This window comes from Thermobia domestica, chromosome 9, assembly GCF_964235325.1.
Source record: "Thermobia domestica chromosome 9, izTheDome1.hap1.1, whole genome shotgun sequence".
NCBI lineage: Eukaryota > Metazoa > Arthropoda > Insecta > Zygentoma > Lepismatidae > Thermobia > Thermobia domestica.
In genome coordinates, this window is record NC_137462.1 from 72,690,511 (window position 1) to 72,715,818 (window position 25,308).

Sequence of the window (25,308 nt, forward strand, 5' to 3'; positions counted from 1 at the left end):
TCCTTCAGTATACTCATTGCTCTTTCTCCATAGGGTGCAAGTTACACTGTCAATTAAGCAATGTCTTTTTATTCCATGGGCAGTACAGTTCGTTCCCCACCTCCAAAAACCCTGGAACACACACATACAAGCAGGTGTCTCCTATTTCTTTCTTTTCCATGCAGTGAAATCGCAGTCCATCAATTAACCAATGTCCAGAGCACAGTACATCCCCCTCCAACTCCAAAAACTGGACCACCCAAAATTACAGTACACCTGTGTATATGTTTCTTTCTTTCTTTAGTACACATCAAAGAATTCTCTCCCTACTCATGCCATTCTTAGGTTACATGACTTTCTCACGTCCTGCTGTTACACTATTTTCTGGCTTCCAACAGTTAAACTTTCTCAGACACCCATATGTTACGTTTCATTGACAGTTTTCTTCTTTCTTTTAATGACACAATGTTCAAATTGTAACAGTGTTACAAAAAGCTTTTCAATTTCGAATTCTATCCTTTTCTTTCATGTTTCTCATGTTTCTCCGCCTTCCAACAGTTAAAGTATTGTGCAACATCCATATGTCACATTAAATTGACACTTTGTTACTTCCTTAATTGACACAATGATGAAAATACGTGACAATCTTACAAAAAGCTTCTCTCACGTTTATAAAGGGTGTTGGTCGGCTATTCAATGCATAAAGAACACCCACGAAGGTTACATTTACCAATATGACTACTGTGTTACATGTTCATGTATTGTTTACATATAGTATTATGCTACAAATATAACAAAATATCATGATCAAATAAATCACCAAGTAGCCAGAGTCGATTAGGTGTTCCTGGGACGGTGGCTCAGTGGTTGAGCGTTCACCTCTGGTGTATGGGGTCCCTGGTTCGATCCGAGTTCTCGCCAAGTGAACTTTGTGGTGTACAAACACCGTGTGGGGGGTTCGCGGCGTTCTCCTGTTTCCTTCCACTTTATTCATTCCACTATTTCATTTATTTCTCATCATCACCGTCTCCTTTAGGCTAGTCGGCATAACTATGAGACGTAAAGCTCAAAGATTTCATTTTCATTGTTTTGTTTTCGTATTACTAGTAATAGCAGTAGTGGTATTCGCTGTCGTATTAGTATAGTAACGAAAACAATAAAATCTTACAGTTTTACGTCCCATGCTTATGCCGGTTAGGCTAAAGGAGACGCTGATGATGAGAAATAAATGAAATAGTGGAATGAATAAAGTGGAAGGAAACGGTAGAACCCGAAGAAACCCACGGGCACGGTGTTTGTCCACCACAAAGCTTACATAACACGAGGAGGGATCGATCCGATGACCTCTAGCACCAGATGTGAGTGCTTTACCTACTGAGCCACCGTTGTCCCTCGTCAAGCATCGGTTCGCATTCTACGCAGACCGGCCATAATAACTAGTATTTATTCGATTTTTTTCTGTACTTAAATTGTAAAGTATGTACCACTAGACATCAGGGGTGGATCCAGGGGGGGCTATCGGGGCGATCGCCCCCCCAGAAGAGGAAACTTTCTTATTTTATATATATAAATAAAACTCATCCCAAAGTTTGGAGCCCTTAAAAGTAGCAGTATGACAACCCACCGCCCCCTCCCCAGAAGTCGGTCCTGGATCCGCCCCGGCGGGTCAACTCTGACGCGAAGTCGTAGCAGTTGTAGTAGTAGAAGTAATAGTAGTAGTAACAATAGTAATAGCAGTAATAGTATTAGTAATAATAATAATAATAATAATAATAATAATAATAATAATAATAGCAGTAGCAGTAGTAGTAATAATAATAGTAGTAGAAGTACAATACTTTACAGTCTTGAATAAAGAGTTAATTTCCCAAACACATTACGATTAACACAGGCTGCCAATATTAGTTTCCGATCCATCTTTCACAGTGTTCGGGCCGAGCCGGGCACAGAATTCAGATCCATCCGGGCCGGGCCGGGCCGTCTTCGGGCCTGGGTTTGCAGGGCTCTGGTTCAAACCTCAGTGGTGCATAAATACGGAAAAAAAAGAAAGAAAGAAATCTCGGCACGTGGAAGAGGTGGCCGGCCAGCACTACGCTACGTTTCAGGTACGCACTTTGAGGAAGAGTAGGTGAACAACATTTACATTAGAGTAAAGCAAATCGATGGAACTCGGCCTACTCGTTGATCGGTAGGTCTTACCGAGATTCTATTCATTGGCACTTACAACATATTTTTAACATTTTTTTTTTTTAATATTGCCAGGAAATTTTACAACTTTTTCAGTACTTATATCTCTCATATTGTATGTTAGCCATGTCTGAAAGTAGTCCGGGTGAAAGTCAATTGAGACATCTTTTACTTCGGTAGTCGTAAGTACGTATGTATGCACGTTGAAAATTCGTTTTGCGTCCCACAATATGCCCTGTAGGTTAAAAGGATGGATAATGAACGAAAGTAAATGATATGAAAGAATTTGGTAGAATGAGAATGTGAGAGAAACGAGAGACTCACGGATAAAACATCGACGGGGCGTTCCAGTTCTTTGATTCTTTCCCAGCTTGCGCCAACTGGGCTTTGTTGTAGACAGACGTACTGTGCATGTTCCCTACTTCGTTTATTCCACTATTTCATTTATCATTATTCGTTTCCTTTTAAAACTCTCTCCCCATATATATGCTAAAACTCACGCACTATTATAACGAAATACTTTAGTTTGTATAATATTTACCTGTACCGTGGGCAAAAAGTGCTCATAAATATGTAATATACTTAGTAGAATGTTCATTTTAAAATTAACAGAAAAAGAAGAATGTTTTTAATATATGTAAGAGATTATTATGGGATAGTTGTGGCTATGTACATGTTATGTGTTGACCTAGTCAAGTGAATTTATGTATTTCACGGTTTTAAAAAGGAATATTTAAGACATATCAAGCAATAAAGGTGAGACTAATGATCTTTTGAATATCTGAGTTGATTCTTGTATAAAGAAAAGTAATTATCGCTTCGTAACTTATATATTACAAGACGGACCAGGTTGACGACGCTTTTCTATAGAGTCGTTATACTATGAATGTAACAATTATTACTACGATAGCTTTTTACATTCCTTCGGATTGAGATTTAGGCTGGAGTATGTGAAAAGCTCACTGAGATAAGATCGAGAAAGCTATGCAAGCAAAATATTTTAAGTTCTTCGAATAGTATCTTCGTTGCAGGGAGAAAGTAAATTAGTTCATTTTAAGTTTTAGTAAAACAGTGAATTAAGTGGCGGTGACATTGACTGTGTTCAACGCTTGCACACGCAAAACCATTTTAAGCAAAATTGTTTGTTTAAACAAGCAGTAAAGGAGTTTCACTTTCCGTTACTGTTTTATATTAGTTTCAATAGTATATTTTTCACCCTCTTTTGGGTTAAAAAAATCCATTAATATGCATAAAAGGTAGAAAATGAAATAGGGTGAGTAATAAGCAGAATGAGCCTTATGCGGAGTCATTTTTAGCGTTATATTAAGAGCTTGACTAACGCATTATGCGAACTTCTGTATTTAGTATCGTTATCTATCGTTATTCTATCTTCTATCGTTATTCACTTGCCTAAACCACCGTTTCCTATATATATATTAGCATTCTGGGTTCTTTATCTGATGATCCCATGTTCAAGTCCGTTTATCGTGTCTGAGGTTTTTCAAGATGTTTTCTTCAAGCTTCATTAGACGAATGAAACGTTTCAGTAAGTAGTGACCAACTTTCTTCCACGTCGTTTTATGCCGTTGATTGTTGCTTTTTTCCAGTATAAATGACCGTCTCAGAATGTATCAGGAACTTGATTAAGTATATAAATAAACATTAGTGTTCGATATAAGCTCAATGTATGCAAAAAGATATGAGGTGTTATGGTCAACTCAACAAAAATTTACTTTGGTGAAAGCGCATTTTAAAATGTCTTCATAAGAGCATATTCAACAAAATGTTCAGCTATCAATTAGTTATTATTATTGGTGGTGATTTGAGTTTAGCGTCCTTTTCAGCACCAAAGTTAAGTGAAACGTGAACCTACAATTTAGCATAGGATCAATATTACATGAGCTTCCACGAGAATCGAATCCTGATCTACCGCGCCAAATAGCTAATAGTATTGTTTAAGTTCTGTTTTTATTAATTCTGTGAGTAAATAAGAGGGCACGGTGGCTCAGTAGTAGAGCGCTTACCTATAGTGTGTGAGGTCCCTGGTTCGATGCTAGGGCAAGTAAGCTTGTGCTGAACAACATCGTGCTCTTAGGTTTTCTCGGGGTACTCCCGTTTCCTCCTACTTTCTCATTCAACCAATTCTCCCATTAGTCATTCCTTTAATCATAGTCTCCCTTAGCCTAACAGGCATAATCGCGGGACGTAAACTCAAAGATTTTATTTCATTTCATTTCATTTTGAGTAAATAAAAAAGCAGACCCAATGTTGTTTGCCCTTACTACCCGAAACACATTACAAGTACAAAACTTTTTTGAAATTAAAATAGGCCTATATTGAAAATAATAGTCCTTTTTCGATTTGATATAGATTATATGTGTAAATAAGAAGTTTTGTTAAAATACCGGTCAGTGTTTAAATGTACTATGAAATTCATCGTAAATTTGTAGCTTTGTCAGTATCACTCTATATCAGAGTAGTGAAATGTTCTCAGTTATTGCAACGCTCTTCTTCAAGACGATAGAAAGTTTCAACCAATAGGGGTTGTAAACACATTACACACCCCCAGAGCGACTGTCATCAGAGCTGAGTTGCCATGCTTACACATCTGCCTACGACTCCACTCTGCTTCATTTCTTAAGATTCGCGCGGGCTGATTTACCTCGCGCTCTTCTCAACAGATGAAAAGAAAAGAGGGAAAAAATGGGCAGAGAGGCGGAGTACTCCGTAACCATAAATACGCTTTCGCCAAGAATATTAATTTAAACTTTTTACTATCATCATTTGAACATAGTGTTTTAAAATGATATACAAATGAACATGCAATTTTAACAAACGACATTTTTTTATTATTGAGAAATGAAAAATAAAATGCCATGGCGACAAACTCACTTGATGTACAGTACATATTAATCATCATCGTCTTTTCCATCATGGAGAGCTAATATTGATATAATCATCATCATCATCATTGCTGCTGTCACTGTTTCCTAACAGTGTGACACGTTTGTTGACAATTTTTAAAAATTCCTCGCGTTGTCCAAGCCTTTTGTATTAAGTCCCATTCGTGTTTCATTACATTATTCCAGAGTAAATTGTCAACTTTGTCTATTGCATCAGAACAAAGTTTTTCGACATTCTTTAGTGCAAAATTAGTGTTCTTTCGTGTTACATAACTCTTTAAATGTAACCTTATCATATCAATTGCATCGATATGACAGTTTTAAGTAGGACTGTAAGTAGTGTTGCGCCAGGCCCACAACTAGAGGGGAGCTAAGGAACCTTTCCCCCAAACTTTTCGTGGCCCCCCTAGACCTTAACACCAAATGCCATTATTAATACAAAAAAAAAAAAAAAACACAATTTAGCTATGTGTAACAGATTTTTTAATGACTTGGCCCCCCTAACATATTCACGCCCCCCCAAACCTCTGAGGCTGGTTGGGGGCCTGTGTTGCGCACAAGACGAGTGCATTTTCAAATTAGAGAGGAGACGAGAAACATGCAAGTAATGATCCTTGTATCGTTATCAAGATCTTTCAAATCTAATGGGGAAACTAGTTCACCCAAGGTTTAGATCGCAAAAACTGTTTTAGTGTTACATTATTTATAGTATAAAAACTATACATTTTTAAGGTGACTGTGCGAATATAGTGAATAACATTTACCAACGTTCAAATATATACAAATCATTATATTATAATAAGAAATGTTGTTATATCACACTTTTTGTTGACCTCTTGTAACGCGCGTATTTTGAAAGTTGAAACTATTTAAGTTTGGACGTCGTTAAAGAAATTCTATGTACGTCACTGGTCCCACATGATAAGGACCGAATTATGTCTAAAACCAATGATAAAATCATTGAAACATTTTTCCTAGAGCAAGATAAAGTATTTCATGTATGTATGTATTATTTCTTCCGTATTATTAATGCCAGTGTTCAAAATTTAGTCCAGAACTTTGCTTCCACAGAGAAAATTCCTCAGGAGTTTCCCCCTTGCATTTTGATCTAGACAGACCAGTGTGTAAATTGAGTTTAGAAAAGTTAGAAGTGTTTTCGTAATATTTGTTTTTTTCGTGGGGGAGTAATATTATAACATTTGTTTTCCGTACTACTACTTTTTTTAAAACAAAACTTTTTTTTTTTTTTACAAAAACATTGATCGACTGCATTTTTCTTGTAACACGTTAATATTAATAAAAATCTAGGCGTGCGATGATATTATATTATATGAAGCAAATCGACATCCATATTGTGTTGCCCTAAAGTAACCATTTCTCCATTCTTTCCTCAGATCGATTCTTTATCACCACTACATAAACTAAACAAATAGGGCTATGCCTTTTGAAGGTTATTTTGCAAACATAATTCATTTTTCTTTATATCACAAATTAGCCTTTCCCGGTGGTCTAGTGGTTAGCGCGTATGGCTTTGGAGCACGTAGCCCCTGGTTCCATTTCCGGTGGAACAACAAAAAAATAATTTGTCAAATATTTAATTTAATCAATCATCTGTTTCTTTTAGCCTAAAGGGCATAGGTGTGGGACGTTAAACTAAAAAACTCATCCTTTTTTTCGCAATAAATTGTCCACTTTGTCCCTTGGGGGGTTTCTCAACTTGGGATCGCGAAGGGAAATGAAAACGATACTTGTAATTAGGACCTAGTAGCAGAAAAATATGTATTTAAAAAAATATATATGTTAAACTTCTTATTTTGATAGACATATTTTTATTTCTATACTTTGTTACCAAATACAGCAAAGAATATTAAACAAATAAAGATTAGTTAAAAAAAAACATTTGGAATAAAAGAAGGAGAAACTGGTGAGAAACTGCAAATTGAAACACCAGAAGCAAAAAAATACAATTTACAACTGTAAGCGATTGGCAGCAATAATGAAAAACTTATTGGAAGCCGGAAATTAATTATGGGGATTACAGGCAAGAGAATGTGATAAAAGGGGCCGTGATATAAAATGAGATGAGAAAGCCCAGTTTATTGTATCGTTAGTAAGTCTTTCGTAGTATTTTATCTTCAGTGATTATTGTGTTAAGGAATCAAAGTGCATGAGAATTTAAATTCATTATTATAATAAAAGAATAGCAAAATGTATACGTAAATGTGCCGGTATATATCCTTAACGTGCAAAAAAACTCATACAGATCCTAAATACTAACAGACACATGTAATTTGCAGTTTTAGCAAAACAAACTGAAATTAAATTTTGTATCCACTACAAACACAATATCAAATGATCCTGAATGAACAGAATCTTTCGCCCTTCCAATTTTTGGCGTTTGGGTAAAAGGAAGAGCGAAGGTTGGGGAGGGAGGGTAGGGTGAGAACATGGCAACACCGCCTTGTCAGAGAGAAAGTGGGGAGTATACAGAGTGCGTAACTGACCCTAGCGCCACGTAGAAATTGGTGTTCAGACATAACGTCATTTGTGTCGCACTATAATATTACACTGCACCAACATCACTCTTTTTGTCGTGAGTGTAGTGTCGCACGGACTAATATTAAATATTTTTACGAAGTGTTCATGATAATTCAAACTAATTGCGTATTGTTAGGGCTAGTCTAAGTGTTGTGGAATTTGGACACTGTGGCTATGTGTTTACTTAGGGGCGCCATATTTTGTAGAACTTAAGAAAAATGAGTGGAGTGTTGGGTTTTGATTTTTTTTTCAACTACGACTAAACCTTGGGGCCTAGCTGATGCATATTTGCATATTTAGGTATTAGCAATAAACATGGATTATATATCTATCAAACGAATTACATTGCCATTTTAGCACATACGGAAATATAAATCGTTGTTAACTTCACTTACATGTTACTGTGACAGTTGCCTCATATTCATTTTTATTTAATTTTAAATAAATGCTTTTAATTCAATTATGAATATGATTAAAACAACTTTAGCGAATGTCATTTTAAATTTTTTGTGTTAAAAAGCAATGTTAACTGTAATAGCATTCTTTGTTTTCTTTCCCTATAAAAGAGTAAGATGCTTCTTTTTTATTCTGTATACCTGTCGTTGCGGCAACGTCTGAAGTCACACAAAGACCACACATAGAGAGGACCCTTCGTGAACCCAAGGAAAGAAACAGAAGAGCTTTTAACACCTTTCTGTGAAAGAGGAGAAAAACATTAAAGTCTGGTCAAACTGAATAGAATCGTAGTACAAAATAATCCCTATGAATTTGTGAAACACACATCTCCGTCAGAACGTCTCCATGTAGAACCTAGATAAAATTTTGACACAGGTCTGTAAGTTGGCCCGAGAGCACGTACAGAGAACATCTTGCATTTTTATTTAATGCTGAGAATTTCCCTTTTAACACCAATAAATAATTTAGATGGGTCCTACCTTTCGTTGTCACCACTGCCTTGACCACACTCGTTGTTGCCACTGCACTGATACGTTTTTAACTTAACCTAATACATAACAAATATTTAAAGAATAAACAAAGACATGCATACATTAAATGTTAATCAATAAAATAAAAGTTATCTCTATACAAATATATAAATGACTATGCTATAAATAGATGAATGGTAACAGGTTCGATTAAAAAAAAAAAAAAAAAGACTGAATTGTTAAGATTTTAGCAACTTGTAGTCATTGACCTATTTCTATTTCCTCACCTGGTTCCCTCATTTTTCTTCTCTTGATTCTTTTTCTTCAGTTCAGTCACCCATTGTCAATAACATATAAACCCTGCAAACAAATGTTCTCTATTTCTAGCTAATCGTGAAACACTGGTGTATTCTCGTTGTTTAGATGAATATCAAATTTAATATCAGGTGTAATTATCTCCAATTCTCAGTTATGATTGGAAACGATTGGAAGTCAGGCATAGGCTTACTTAGTTTCTTTTAAGACGAGGCAACTGTCACAGTAACATGTAAGTCAAGTTAACAACCTATTATATTTAAAAGGACCAATCTTAACTTCTTCGCAGGGTTTTCCAAACACTTTAGAAGCAATCAAGTTAAGTGAGTCATATTCCCTCTTATAAGATTAATTTATCTCATTATATTTGGACAGTCCTGCCGGAAAGTCGAGTTGGCCTTTATAGATAAATCGTTGTTAACTTCACTTACGTGTTGTTACTAAATACGGTAGTTATCATCATGAGTTAGTCAAGCTCTTAATTCAGCGCTCAAAACGTCTCTGTATAAGGCCCAGTACTTCTAAATGATTTTATATATCATTTGCTAAGAAAGAGAAATACGTGTATGAATTGTAACGTCGTAATGGTTAGAAAGATTATGCACATTAAGCAGACAATAGCAAAAAAAGTTAACTTTAAAGTGCTTAACACTTAATATGAATTTCATTCGCTTGTGGTGATTTGGAACTAGTTTCAGGACCCTCTCTCCCCTCTCTTCGAGTTTTATATAATAATACCGGAAACAAAATCTCACCGGCTGCTGCTATTATTATACCACATTGACTTGATCCCTAGTCTTTCGTTGCAAGCGCTGCTATCGTCTGAAGGAATTCCACTCACTTTCTCTCGCTTAGCAACAGCTGAGCCCTCATTGGCTCAACGCGAAAGTGTGTGAGGGTATGAGTTTTAGTTCGCATTTTTGCCACGGCTCAAGACATTTTGGCAGCACAATAGTTAATATAGTCAGGCATAAAGACAAATTCATAGATTGAAATACTGTCAGGAAAAAAGTCACGCATCATAGATGTAGGTCACTTCATGAAACATTCAGAAAATGAAATCATTCAGTTTAATGTCTCACTATTATGCTCTTAAGGCTAAGGGAGACGGATAATTAAGGCAAGTGAACGGTGATGGAAGAATTGGTGGAATGATAATGCGGAAGGAAACGAGAGTACTCCGAAAAGGCCCAGGAACACGATGGTGTCCAACGCAAAATTACTTGACCGGAGATCGAACCGTGATCCCACTTACCAGAGATGAGCGCTCAACCACTGAGCCACTTTTCACACCATGGAACTTTCAGAAAAAGTGGCTGTTCTGTTGAAAGAAACAATAAAAATACGCTTTAAATATTATGTGTTGGCTTACACCAATTTTCAATATTCTATTTATGATGCTAAAATATAGTCTAGAAGTAACGCTAATATGCGAACTTCAAAGCATTTAAGGGTCACAGATTGCATAAGCATCAAACCAAAAATATGTATACATTAATTCTTCTGGTGAACTCAAGACGTCTCTCTAGTCAGTCTGTCAGTCAGTGGCGTATTTAGGATTTAGTTTCGGAGGGGGGATTTGCTAATTTTACTCCTGGAAAGGTCAAAATTCTGCAAGATATTTAATTTACTTTAATATAGAAAATAAAATTTCTGGGGTGGCTTAAGCCCGGAATCCCCCATTAAATACGCCAGTGCCGTATTTAGGATTTAGTTTCGGAGGGGGGATTTGCTAATATTACTCCTGGAAAGGTCAAAATTCTGCAAGATATTTAATTTACTTTAATATAGAAAATAAAATTTCTGGGGTGGCTTAAGCCCGGAATCCCCCATTAAATACGCCACTGCCGTCAGTCAAGTTAATTCCTAATAGTTCAGTGAAACTAACAGTTGTCGCTAACTTTGCTGCCTTCTACCTGACACCAAGAGATGTTACCAGTGCGTGGGCAGTTTGCAGACGAGCCTAACGCTTGGGGAAAACGACTACTTTATTATGTCAAAACGTTTACATCTTGAGGAAATTGGTATTACAAATGGTTATATTTATAAAATTTAAGAACAGTTCTACAAAAAAAAAAAAAAAAAAAAAAAAATCTTACTCACGAACGTGGTATTTTTGGGTAATTCAGAAGTTAGGTACTGACACAACATATTATGCAATAAATTTTACAGTAACTTCATTATGGTGTTGGAATATGTTGTATTTGGTATTTTCTTTTCTGATGCAATTTACCTTACAGAAATTAGGCATATCTCTTCCCTCTCTCACGATTTTCAGTCCGCCCTTCTTTAACCTTTTTGTTTAAATAGTATCTACTTTGCATTATTGAATTAAACCAAATTTTGTAATGAGGACGCATTTCACACACACCTTACTTTTATTGTTGGCGTCATTTAAAATAGTTAACGGGATAGGAATTAAATATTGGAACTATTTTTTACTATTTCCGGCTCGGGATATTGAATCCACCTTAAAAAAGATTGTTTGTCGCCTCATATTATCGTTTTAGCTGTATGGGTATATAAATAATCGAGCCGGAAGTGATGGTACAATTCTACCACTTCCGGTTTTAGTAGATAATAGAACCGGTTTTTGACACTGAAATTATATCGATAAAACACTTCTCCCTCCCTACTATTACCATTTTGTTGAGACTGGGAATCATGAATTTCTATTATTTCCGGATGTAGTAGATTGAGAAGCATGGAATTGATACCTGTTCAGGAGACGGTGAATCTATATAAAAAAAATTTAAAAAAACGCTTCTTGCTATCTATTACCGTTGTGCTTCTATGGTGATCAACGTTGAAACCGGAAAGAGTTGATTTCTGTCACTTCCCGTTTCAATAGAGAATTAAGGAAGGAAATTGAATCTGTTTTGGGAGCCCTGGATCCATTTCAAGGAACTCTTTTTTTGCTGTCTCGTACAGTTTTGGCTCTGATAACTGTCAACGGTTGGACTTAGTCGTTCTATAAGACTTCCATTACTTATGTATAACATAATTTGGAAATCTAAAAATTGAGAGAAGTGCATATTAATCTACATCTTTTCTGTATACTGCTCTCTTCTTATGTATTTTTTTCTCACTTTTCCTCTGAGAAAACATGTTATGCAATATTACATCCGTCTGAAATTTCTCATTCTTTTTGCAAATTTTAGGCAGCCTCCTCCTCTTTAGGTAGTCATTTTTTTTAATACTAAATAATGTGAAATAGTCTACAACATGGATATTAACAAGTTCTCGCCGTGGTTTATGTGCGAAAAAGAATCAACCAGCATTTATCTTTATTTAGTAATATTACACTGCACCAACATCACTCTTTTTATCGTGAGTGTAGTGTCGCACGGACTAATATTAAATATTTTTATGAAGTGTCCATGGTAATTCAAACTAATTGCGTATTGTTAGGGCTAGTCTAAGTGTTGTGGAATTTGGACATTGCGGCTATGTGTTTACTTAGGGGCGCCATATTTTGTAGAACTTAAGAAAAATGAGTGGAGTGTTGGGTTTTGATTTTTTTTTTCAACTACGACTAAACCTTGGGGCCTAGCTGATGCATATTTGCATATTTAGGTATTAGCAATAAACATGGATTATATATCTATCAAACGAATTACATTGCCATTTTAGCACATACGGAAATATAAATCGTTGTTAACTTCACTTACATGTTACTGTGACAGTTGCCTCATATTCATTTTTATTTAATTTTAAATAAATGCTTTTAATTCAATTATGAATATGATTAAAACAACTTTAGCGAATGTCATTTTAAATTTTTTGTGTTAAAAAGCAAAGTTAACTGTAATAGCATTCTTTGTTTTCTTTCCCTATCCAAGAGTAAGATGCTTTTTTTTTTATTCTGTATACCTGTCGTTGCGGCAACGTCTGAAGTCACACAAAGACCACACATAGAGAGGACCCTTCGTGAACCCAAGGAAAGAAACAGAAGAGCTTTTAACACCTTTCTGTGAAAGAGGAGAAAAACATTAAAGTCTGGTCAAACTGAATAGAATCGTAGTACAAAATAATCTCTATGAATTTGTGAAACACACATCTCCGTCAGAACGTCTCCATGTAGAACCTAGATAAAATTTTGACACAGGTCTGTAAGTTGGTCCAAGAGCACGTACAGAGAACGTCTTGCATTTTTGTTTAATGCTGAGAATTTCCCTTTTAACACCAATAAATAATTTAGATGGGCCCTACCTTTCGTTGTCACCACTGCCTTGACCACACTCGTTGTTGCCACTGCGCTGATACGTTTTTAACTTAACCTAATACATAACAAATATTTAAAGAATAAACAAATACATGCATACATTAATCAGTAAAATAAAAGTTATCTCTATACAAATATATAAATGACTATGCTATAAATAGATGAATGGTAACAGGTTCGATTAAAAAAAAAAAAAAAAAGACTGAATTGTTAAGATTTTAGCAACTTGTAGTCATTGACCTATTTCTATTTCCTCACCTGGTTCCCTCATTTTTCTTCTCTTGATTCTTTTTCTTCAGTTCAGTCACCCATTGTCAATAACATATAAACCCTGCAAACAAATGTTCTCTATTTCTAGCTAATCGTGAAACACTGGTGTATTCTTGTTGTTTAGGTGAATATCAAATTTAATATCGAGTCAGGCATAGGCTTACTTAGCTTCTTTTAAGATGAGGCAACTGTCACAGTAACATGTAAGTGAAGTTAACGACGATTTATATTTAAAAAGACCAATCTTAACTTCTTCGCAGGGTTTTCCAAACACTTTAGAAGCAATCAAGTTAAGTGAGTCATATTCCCTCTTATAAGATTAATTTATCCCATTATATTTGGAGAATCCTGCCGGAAAGTCGAGTTGGCCTTTATATATAAATCGTTGTTAACTTCACTTACGTGTTGTTACTAAATACGGTAGTTAGCATCATGAGTTAGTCAAGCTCTTAATTCAGCGCTCAAAACGACTCTGTATAAGGCCCAGTACTTCTAAATGATTTTATATATCATTTGCTAAGAAAGAGAAATACGTGTATGAATTGTAACGTCGTAATGGTTAGAAAGATTATGCACATTAAGCAGACAATAGCAAAAAAAGTTAACTTTAAAGTGCTTAACACTTAATATGAATTTCATTCGCTTGTGGTGATTTGGAACTAGTTTCAGGACCCTCTCTCCCCTCTCTTCGAGTTTTATATAATAATACCGGAAACAAAATCTCACCGGCTGCTGCTATTATTATACCACATTGACTTGATCCCTAGTCTTTCGTTGCAAGCGCTGCTATCGTCTGAAGGAATTCCACTCACTTTCTCTCGCTTAGCAACAGCTGAGCCCTCATTGGCTCAACGCGAAAGTGTGTGAGGGTATGAGTTTTAGTTCGCATTTTTGCCACGGCTCAAGACATTTTGGCAGCACAATAGTTAATATAGTCAGGCGTAAAGACAAATTCATAGATGGAAATACTGTCAGGAAAAAAGTCACGCATCATAGATGTAGGTCACTTCATGAAACATTCAGAAAATGAAATCATTCAGTTTAATGTCTCACTATTATGCTCTTAAGGCTAAGGGAGACGGATAATTAAGGCAAGTGAACGGTGATGGAAGAATTGGTGGAATGATAATGTGAAAGGAAACGAGAGTACTCTGAGAAAACCCAGGAACACGACGGTGTCCAACGCAAAATTACTTGACCGGAGATCGAACCGTGATCCCACTTACCAGAGATGAGCGCTCAACCACTGAGCCACTTTTCACACCATGGAACTTTCAGAAAAAGTGGCTGTTCTGTTGAAAGAAACAATAAAAATACGCTTTAAATATTATGTGTTGGCTTACACCAATTTTCAATATTCTATTTATGATGCTAAAATATAGTCTAGAAGTAACGCTAATATGCGAACTTCAAAGCATTTAAGGGTCACAGGTTGCATAAGCATCAAACCAAAAATATGTATACATTAATTCTTCTGGTGAACTCAAGACGTCTCTCTAGTCAGTCTGTCAGTCAGTGGCGTATTTAGGATTTAGTTTCGGAGGGGGGATTTGCTAATTTTACTCCTGGAAAGGTCAAAATTCTGCAAGATATTTAATTTACTTTAATATAGAAAATAAAATTTCTGGGGTGGCTTAAGCCCGGAATCCCCCATTAAATACGCCACTGCCGTATTTAGGATTTAGTTTCGGAGGAGGGATTTGCTAATATTACTCCTGGAAAGGTCAAAATTCTGCAAGATATTTAATTTACTTTAATATAGAAAATAAAATTTCTGGGGTGGCTTAAGCCCGGAATCCCCCATTAAATACGCCACTGCCGTCAGTCAAGTTAATTCCTAATAGTTCAGTGAAACTAACAGTTGTCGCTAACTTTGCTGCCTTCTACCTGACACCAAGAGATGTTACCAGTGCGTGGGCAGTTTGCAGACGAGCCTAACGCTTGGGGAAAACGACTACTTTATTATGTCAAAACGTTTACATCTTGAGGAAATTGGTATTACAAATGGTTATATTTATAAAATTTAAGAACAGTTCTACAAAAAAGAAAAAAAAAATCTTACTCACGAACGTGGTATTTTAGGGTAATTCAGAAGTTAGGTACTGACACAACATATTATGCAATAAATTTTACAGTAACTTCATTATGGTGTTGGAATATGTTGTATTTGGTATTTTCTTTTCTGATGCAATTTACCTTACAGAAATTAGGCATATCTCTTCCCTCTCTCACGATTTTCAGTCCGCCCTTCTTTAACCTTTTTGTTTAAATAGTATCTACTTTGCATTATTGAATTAAACCAAATTTTGTAATGAGGACGCATTTCACACACACCTTACTTTTATTGTTGGCGTCATTTAAAATAGTTAACGGGATAGGAATTAAATATTGGAACTATTTTTTACTATTTCCGGCTCGGGATATTGAATCCACCTTAAAAAAGATTGTTTGTCGCCTCATATTATCGTTTTAGCTGTATGGGTATATCAATAATCGAGCCGGAAGTGATGGTACAATTCTACCACTTCCGGTTTTAGTAGATAATAGAACCGGTTTTTGACACTGAAATTATATCGATAAAACACTTCTCCCTCCCTACTATTACCATTTTGTTGAGACTGGGAATCATGAATTTCTATTATTTCCGGATGTAGTAGATTGAGAAGCATGGAATTGATACCTGTTCAGGAGACGGTGAATCTATATAAAAAAAAATTTAAAAAAAACGCTTCTTGCTATCTATTACCGTTGTGCTTCTATGGTGATCAACGTTGAAACCGGAAAGAGTTGATTTCTGTCACTTCCCGTTTCAATAGAGAATTAAGGAAGGAAATTGAATCTGTTTTGGGAGCCCTGGATCCATTTCAAGGAACTCTTTTTTTGCTGTCTCGTACAGTTTTGGCTCTGATAACTGTCAACGGTTGGACTTAGTCGTTCTATAAGACTTCCATTACTTATGTATAACATAGTTTGGAAATCTAAAAATTGAGAGAATTGCATATTAATCTACATCTTTTCTGTATACTGCTCTCTTCTTATGTATTTTTTTCTCACTTTTCCTCTGAGAAAACATGTTATGCAATATTACATCCGTCTGAAATTTCTCATTCTTTTTGCAAATTTTAGGCAGCCTCCTCCTCTTTAGGTAGTCATTTTTTTTAATACTAAATAATGTGAAATAGTCTACAACATGGATATTAACAAGTTCTCGCCGTGGTTTATGTGCGAAAAAGAATCAACCAGCATTTATTTGAAACGAATAAATTAAAGTGCATGAGCTAGCGCACCTTGGAAAGGGATCAAATTTCACCTACGTGGAGCACAATCTTCACCCAAATTCCATTTTGAAATGGTATTACAGTACACCATGTGTTTCTATGGTTATCGCTCTCGCTGGAAACGTGCAGTAAAACATTCAGCGAGAGGGGCTGGTAAATCCAGTGACAGTCCTGCACGGTGATTTACTGACGAAAGGTGAGAGAGAGAGACATAAGTAGGCAGATTTTCGCAAAATCATAGTGTAGCAATATATGACTGTGTAAATGTGTATGTTATGCGCTGTTTTCCTCTACTCAAATTTGTGTACGTTATATCTGGGAAGATACAGAGTAGTACACAATAAATCAGACATATCACCAGCCGTAGTAGCGCGGATGTAATCCAGACAGTTCAGTTTGTATGAATAAGAAATAGAATAGTCCTTTCTGTGCGTGTCAATATTAAAATATAACTGAATATGTGTGGATGAAACATTCGGCTATAACGGAAATTGAAATCTCATATTTATAAGTTCACTTACTTTCTATGACACAAGTAGTTTGTGCGTGTACACAACTTAAAAAAAAAAAAAAAAAAGTTTCGACATTTGTAGTTAGGATCTGGGTGTAATTCCATTTCTCATGTGTATATGGCATTGTTTCGTACAATGATATAACGTATTGGGAGAAGTTAGAAATTAATTCGAATTTGAATTTAATGTAAATCATTGTCTGATAGCAATATTTGATTTGTTTGGACTACTTGAAATCGGACGAAAGCCACTTTGAAGAGAGATTACTTAAATTGATCTCTTGATTACGATATTAATTATTGTAGTAATTGTTCAGTAATTTAAATCATAATTAAGGCCATATAATTTCATTGAGAATAATTCAGAAAAAAAAATCAGAAAACAAAATACAGAGAAATTGCTAATTTGGCCTCTTCTGTGTCGAACTTGCATTTTCCCATTAGGCGCACAGTACTTTATAAGTTGGCCATATTGAAACAATGTTCCTGTGCTGTCATTGTTAAATTTACTTTTGTAAGTTGCATAATGTCCAAATTCGCAAACCTGCCGCTCACGAAAGTATGCGAGATACACACTGAACCCGGCTGACTCAATAATTGAGCGCGAGCCCGAATTCGGTTGAAAGTTACTACACCAAGCCCCAATGATATAAGTTAGCGCGAATGAACGAGTTGCAACGAAGTTAGTGCGAGTCCCAATGAAATAAGTGAGCACGACTCGTATTGAGATTAAGTGAGAGCGCGAGCCTAATGCAAAATGGCTATGTTGACACTTCATTTGACATAGGGCTGCTATAGGACCCGGAATCTGGAATGGACATCTGTGTCCCGGTGTCCCAAAAATAAATTTCGAGATGAATAAATGTCTCGGTTTTCGGATAATAAGAGAAAAATAGTTTTTAAAACTTTTTTTTTAACCTTTTAAACTTTTTCTTTTTTCTTTTCTTTTTTTTAAGTTTATGGATATAGCAGCTCAAAGCATACAGGAGTTAAGCATAAACTGACATACCCAGAACAACATTTATTGTAATAATGTCAGGATTTCTCTTTATATCCGTTTAGAGATCAGAAGTTGATACAATACAAAGAAGGAAGTTATGGTTTACATTATATATATATATATATATATATATATATATATATATATATATTATAATATTGGCGGGGAGGGGGTTAAATACTTTGTTTTAGGCTTTTAATATTTACTACACCAGTGCAAGGAATAAATGCAACTGCACCTCTTTTATTTCGCGCATTTTAAAGATAAAATTATAGTGTCCAGGTTTTTCACTTTCAAAATACAGTATTCCTAATTTGGCAGTGTATGCGATATTTTATTACAAATTCATTTCATTCAATAAATGCTTGCAAAACTTCTTTTATTGTTGTTTTGGAAAAAGGGAAATTTTGCCCATTGAAAGTACCTTTTCCAAAAGTGTACGAGGCGATGTGGTACTTCCTGTTTATTGTTCCGTGTGTCCATTGTCAGTCGTCAGCGAGTGTGTGGTCAGAAAGGTGCTATTAAGCGCCTCCCTCCGTTCATATTTTAGTTACTCCAGTCCACGCTTATTTCTTGAGCTATGAGTGTCTTGTATTTTCATTTCGTGTTTGAAGCTTTGTCTCTTGTGGAGAGGGGGATGATACTGAATAAATGATGATCGAAAAGAAACCTGCTGTTTGGTGGTCAAAACCCAGTACAGTAGTAGGATGAATCTGTTTATGAATCCCAAACGGGTGGGACGACATGGATGTTCCAGTATTTTCTGCATCTATTGTCACTGGTGGGTTTAAATTGTTGAGAGTGAATGGCAAATTCGTGTATATATTTATTAACTACATTTAACGTTTCTATATTGCAGAAATAATATTATTGTATATTATTTGATCGACTTGTTCATTGCTTAATTCCCCTTTCAACAGCGAGGCTATACGAGAGGTGGACAGAACTACATGAGCTCCCACTGGGAAACCAGCCCGTGTCACCAACGCCGAAGCTCGTACGCTCACCATGTAGTCACGAAGGGATAGATTTTATTTATGCAATACAAATTAATACGCAGAATTAGCTGTTGTATTAGAAATGTATATGTTACTATCTGTGATGGTTATTATTAAAAATGCACTTATTTTTTGTAAATTAGTCATCTAAGTTATCCACTTTTCAGTAGACCCGATAATGGCCAACATACAGATTTGACTGCCTTCGAACCAAGCAAGGTCGGAGATAAATCAAAAGTTTACTATATTTCCATTTGAGTGATTTAAAACAATTGATAATCTCTCAAAACGAAAGGGCTTTTCATAAGCTGAATCAAACTTCGTTCCATAACATTTATATAGTTATAGTTTAGATTGCGTGCGTTATTGACCTTGTAACTATTTTTTTAAAGGTTATTTAGATCGAAATTTACTAACGGTTAATTCTGTTGCATTATGCATAACCAATGTAGAAAATAATATGCTTCCGTGGGGAATCGATCACGGGATTATGTGCCTAAGTACAGATTGAGCCTAAATCAATCCTTATAAAGATTAGAAACGTACAGACTAGGAAATGGAAAACCACTGTGGTAGTACAGTGTTGCGATCGAGAACTACATCTCTGACACAGGCGACCCACTTCCGCATCTATTTTGGATTCATTATATTGAATTTAACAAAATTGTCTTAAATGAGGAGGAGATACGTGATATGTCACATACATGGAGTTTTTACTCACAGCCGTTGGTGGTTTTCAAATATCTTTCCTTATTCAAAAATTATTGCATTTTTAACCCCGGAGAGAACGGGCGTGTACAAAATGTGCAAACAGGAGTGTAACTCACATGAGTGATATTGGGGCCACTTACTGATCCTTGACGCAAGTAACCCACCGTAGCCGCCATATTGAGTCCAACATAATTTTCTTAAATAAAGAGATGCATTGGATTTTAAGACTGAAGTTCACTGACATAGCTTATTACTGAATTTTGAACCATTAGGAAAGAAAAATAAACATTCCATTACATGTTACGTTTAAGAAAAGATCTACCATAGTAAGTATAAATTGCACTTCACAACGTGTGCTCAATGTGCTGTCTGACGTTATCAGTTCACAACCTTCAGCGTTCCTTGCGCCTCCTCTAAACCCAAATCAGTATGGCAGATAGAATGTCAAACGCAGCAGCTGCAAATTTGAACACCACGTTGGAAATTGCATACCGGTACACTTGGCTCTTCATATGCTCCTATAAGAAGCCCACATCCCGATCCAGCACTTAGGGAGTTGTTAAAATAGGTATGCACGTTGACCATATAACGAGGGAGTGTACCGTGCTGTTGGAAAACTGTGCAAAGATTATCAGTTGAAAGATGGTGTTCTGCAGGAAACGGAAATAAGTGATTTCATCCTCCACAAAGAAGTCCTTAATCACCGAACAGGATATTTTGTTTAAATGCGGGATCCTGTTCCATATGCTGTAGGTCCCTTTAAGAGAACTGAACATTCTGTTTGGGTTATTCTTACTTGACAGCTGACATGTACTCTTCAGTAGGCTTGTCAGTAGCATATTTCTGTCGTTGTTGCTATTTCTGGCGCGTTCACTTCACGGTTTAGCACACATATTATCAGTTGGCCGTAATTTCCATATTAGTTCACAACAGCAATATGAGTAATTGGTCGCTTATTTGGGTGTCTGTAGCTGAAGTCCGCTGCAAAGTTTCATACACTTCGTTCGCTGCATTGGATAATGATGTCAATGAGAAGTATTGCTTAATAACCATGTTTTTTCACTGCAAAGACAAGGCAGAAGATTGACAAATACCATTTTAGTGCAATAAAATCTTTAAGTGCAATATATAGTGCGCAATTTTCTAATCGTGAAAATTGTAGATCGATAAATATCTGAGTAAAAATCTTACTTATTTAACACTTCATGCGGTGTCTACCTGCGATAAAGAAAATTGTGTTGAATTCATATATAATATTATGCCCAGTGGCGTATTTACGATTTTGTTTCGGGGAGAGCTTTGCTAACTTTCGGGGGGGGGGCTTTGCCTGAAAATGTGAAAGTTCTGCAAGATATTTCATATACTTTACTATAGTAAGTAAGATTTCGGGGGGGCTTAAGCCCGGAAGCCTCCCCCCTAAATACGCCACTGATTATGCCCAAAATGGTGGCAGAGTAGTTTGCTAGCGTCAGGGGTCAGGACGTGGACACATTACACTTCGTGTGGTTACCTTCTGTCTAAAGAATGACCACCACATGTTCAAACATTTTGTACAGGTTGTACTGTTACATCGAAAATGCAAAACTTTTCAACGAGAAAAAATATCAGAAAACAATCTGCACCATTAAACTCCTAAGTAAAAATCCTATGGACTCCTAGTCCCGTTCCGTTAAAAAAAAAAAAAAAAAAAAAAAAAAAAACGTTGTTGACGTTTCCAAGATGGCGCTGATGTAAGGTACCTGCGTCAGTTGCACTCATTACCATTGCATGTAGTTATATCTCACTCTCTGTTCTTTTATAGTTGCTGTTCCAGACTTATGGGCCACTCTGTAGATTTAAACTTGTCAACTCGGAGAGGTAAATGAACTGTAATCTTCCAGAAACTTTCCAAGCTTCGTTTTGCCCTTGGGACTACTCAAACTCACCCATTAAAAAAATATTTAAAAAAAAAATAAAAAATATGAAAGAGAGACCTTTTTCGAAAATTAAGAACTCCTAAAATTCAAACAACGTATTTGTCGAGTTTTGCGTCTCTCAGTAGTTTTTCGAACTTCCTAGAAATAGGATTATAAAAGCCCTCACAAACTCGAACTTATCAGGTGGTAGAGTACCGAAAGGCTTATGGAATCTCAACCTACCTCAGTTTCAGTTTCGGAAAATTCAAGTGTTCCCTTTAGCTTTATGAACACAAAGAGAAAGTGAGAGGACAACTACTTTGAAATGAAGAGTTAAATGCTTTGAACATTTGTAACTGTGGCAGTTGGAAAGATCAAAAATGTAAATGTGAAGTAACAGCATTGTACGTTCATTGAACTTAATGGAATTCATATGATTTTACTCGTCAAATATAATATTTCTGCCTACTGCAACTCAAAGCACTGTTGAACTTATCTGAGAGGAACACAACAGGAAGTCAATTGTGAGAAAAGAATTTGCAGTGGCAGATAAAATTTGTTTGCTCAAGAATAAGCAAAGTGAAACTATCCTTACGGTAGCAGAATTCTTGAGTTGGTGGACTATTGGAACAGGTATGTGGCTATTTTTGCCAGTATAGCACGTCGTACGTTGTAATGATGTTCATATTAGTTTCTTCTTCCGCAAATTGATTCTGGAATCATGCACTTTCCAGGCAACATGGAGCTGGAAATTCACATTTCTCATCCAGGTAAGGTCAGTTAATATATAGAACCTTATTTCAAAGATATATATTGACAGATTTCAGTTTCTCTCTCTCTCTCTCTCTCTCTCTCTCTCTTTCTTTCTTTCTTTCTTTCTTTCTTTCTTTCTCTCTTTCTTTCTTTCTTTCTCTCTTTCTTTCTCTCTTTCTTTCTCTCTTTCTTTCTTTCTTTCTCTCTTTCTTTCTTTCTTTCTCTCTTTCTTTCTTTCTCTCTTTTTCTCTCTTTCTTTCTCTTTCTTTCTCTCTTTCTTTCTCTCTTTCTCTCTCTCTTTCTCTCTCTCTTTCTTTTCTCTCTCTCTTTCTTTTCTCTCTCTTTCTTCTCTCTCTCTCTCTTTCTTTCTTTCTTTCTCTCTTTCTTTCTCTCTTTCTTTCTTTCTTTCTTTCTCTCTTTCTTTCTTTCTCTCTCTCTCTCTTTCTCTCTCTCTCTCTCTCTCTCTCTCTCTCTGAGAAACTGGATTATTATTGCACGCTTATAAATACTAGTTTGTAGGAACGAAGAAGTAGTAATGTTAATTACACCTTTTTTAGTTGTAGCCATTGAAGTGGAAAGGGTGAGGGGGTACGGAATAACCAAATGAATAATGTTCCTTATATGAACAAAGAATTAAGTAAAATGATAATTGGGCAGGGGCACTTGTTCCCCTTAGTAATGCACTAATTGAAAACGAAATCACTTACTTCCTGGCGTAGAATGATGCTGCTTGGTGGGATTCGGACATAGGGTTTGAATTCGACCAACTCTTGGTACAGTGGCCCCAGTGTTAGAGCGCTTACTTCTGGTGCGTGGAATCTCTGGTTCGATCCCCGTCCAAACAACTTTGTGGTGGACATCATGATGTCCGTGGGTTTTCTCAATACTCCCGTTTCCTCCCACATGTTCATTTCACCAATTCTTCCATCATTCACTTGCCTTCATCATCATCTCCCTTAGCCTAAAGGGCAAAAACTTGGGAATTTAAACTGAAAGATTTCATTTCTGACCAACGCTTATGAAAAAAAGCCGTATGTTGTTGCCAGTTGTCTTTAGCGGAAACCCAAATACTAAAATATTCTTCATACGATACTTGTTCATAACTAGCAGGAGCGGCTTGTAAGGGAAATCACATCGGTAAAACAGTTTTGTCTCTTCAAACTAAGGGAAGAAAACTTACTTTATATACTAATGATTATATACAACAGTTAGTATATTGTCACTTTTCTTCCAGAAGGCACAGCAGACGAGTGGTAGAGCGCTCACTTGTGGTACTAGAGATTCCTGGTTAGGTTTGTTTGTTTGTACAGCATCGCCACTGTGGATTTCCTATGAATTATTCCGTTTCCTCCCACGTTGTCATTCCACCAATTCTTTCATTACCATTCGATTCCCTTCGTACCCTTTGGCCTAAAGTGCATAATCATGGGACATAAAACTAAAACTTTCATTTTCGTAACTTTTTTTTTTTTTTTTTTTTTTTTTTTTTTTAAGCGGTATGACTTTTCTCATGAGCTGCCTGTGGTATTTAGTCTATCAATACCGGATAATCTGACAGTACAGTGTTACAAAGACCTAATAGTTGTTCACTTACCCATCAGATGTATCCCTTTTATCTGTTACCAGAGTTAATCCGGAAAGAATGAGATACTTTTGCATACACATTCCTTACACCTAAACGAGAAAACAGCATCTTTCACTTTGCTAAGAGATAATCTAATACGGAGCCGTGCGCATTCGAAAACTGTTTCATAATACATTTCTTCTTCGATCGATATAATCGATCATATCTCTCCACAACTTTCTCCCTCTCTCAGCAAAGTGCAAAGCTTGTCAGTTTTCGCGAGATGATAATATTGTTGAATGATGTTTTGGACACATCGTACAGGACTCTTTGCAGGGTGTGATGCTGAGAAACACGCTGCATCTTGTATAAAGTTGCCTATGCAGTAGAACTGTTAGCCAACACATGCTCTATAACCCATGTGGATTCATCACATACATGACCACGGTACAAATCTATCTGGAGGCTTGTAATCTATGCCGTTACTATAAGATTAGCTTTGATTTTTTTTTTTAATTTTAGCTTCCCTGTCAGCAGCAAGACTATATGAGGTCTGGATTTACAACTTAACGTGGAATCCGAACCACATGAGCTCCCGCTGGAAATCGAACCCGGGCCTCCCACACCAAAGTCGCGTACGCTAACTGCTTAGCCAGAGTGGAGCTCTTGTAATATTTGAGTATGAAGTCTTAATTGTATCGTGGAAATTCTTGAGGGTCTTTATTTATTTTTTTATTTTTTTTTATTTATTTATTTTTTTTTTTTTTTTACCTCCAGTATCGATAACTCATACTGCGACATATGCAAATTGCCTTACGGTTGGTTGATTTGGAGATTTATTTTCTTTTTACAGCAAGAAAGTTGTGAAGAAGTTACAGCTGCTTAACATGGGGTACGGATTACACGAGTCCCCATCGGGGATAGAGCTCGAATTTTCCGCATGGAGGGCGATAGTACGAACAATTGTTAACCGTGGGCTTCCATAACAACCAGAGAGCTCAGCTTTTTTCATGATTGTATTTTAATCTCTCTTTGAAGAAATTGCTACTGATTAAAACAAGGATGTTATAAATAGAGGATCTGCCCATATGTATCTTCATCCTATTAAATCGATGAAGCCAAGAAACAACCGAGCATCGCCACGTCTGATTGGCTACTCTCGCTTCTGCCGTCGTCTGATTGGCTACTTTCGTTTCCGCCATGATTGTTGGCTCAAAACATTGCGATCCTATTGGGCGGAGTGGGCAGAGTAGGG

General features: G+C 36.2%; 1 protein-coding gene across 10 annotated transcripts in view; it reads left to right on the forward strand.

Annotated features, from left to right (window-relative positions):
- Nucleotides 1-25,308, forward strand: part of LOC145694742 (uncharacterized) — a 753,582-nt gene that overhangs the window by 610,334 nt on the left and 117,940 nt on the right. The window contains exon 1 of one of the 10 annotated variants that reach the window (XM_081771346.1): nt 22,374-22,506. The exons of the other annotated variants lie outside the window; for them this stretch is intronic. The gene's annotated coding sequence lies outside the window, so the exon portion shown is untranslated. Of the gene's footprint in view, nt 1-22,373; nt 22,507-25,308 lie in introns of those variants that run through there. 10 annotated transcript variants of the gene reach the window in all.